We start from the raw sequence: 209 nt of genomic DNA on the forward strand, positions 1-209 counted from the left end.
TGAGATTTCACAACTAATCCTCAAAATTCATAAAATTAAACATGATATTGTTCAAATCGTGGTGTGACAATGGTTGGGCATAATCACTTATATTCAGTCACCTGCAAAAACTAACGTTCATTTTGAACAAAACATCAGATCGAAAAACATTCCGGCAATTAAGGGTACACCTAAGCTAAAAGCTAAAAGCGAGGTTTAAGATGCTGAAC

The sequence above is a fragment of the Pavona decussata genome, unplaced genomic scaffold (genome assembly GCF_977016875.1).
Source record: "Pavona decussata unplaced genomic scaffold, jaPavDecu1.1 SCAFFOLD_29, whole genome shotgun sequence".
NCBI classification, from domain to species: Eukaryota; Metazoa; Cnidaria; class Anthozoa; order Scleractinia; family Agariciidae; genus Pavona; species Pavona decussata.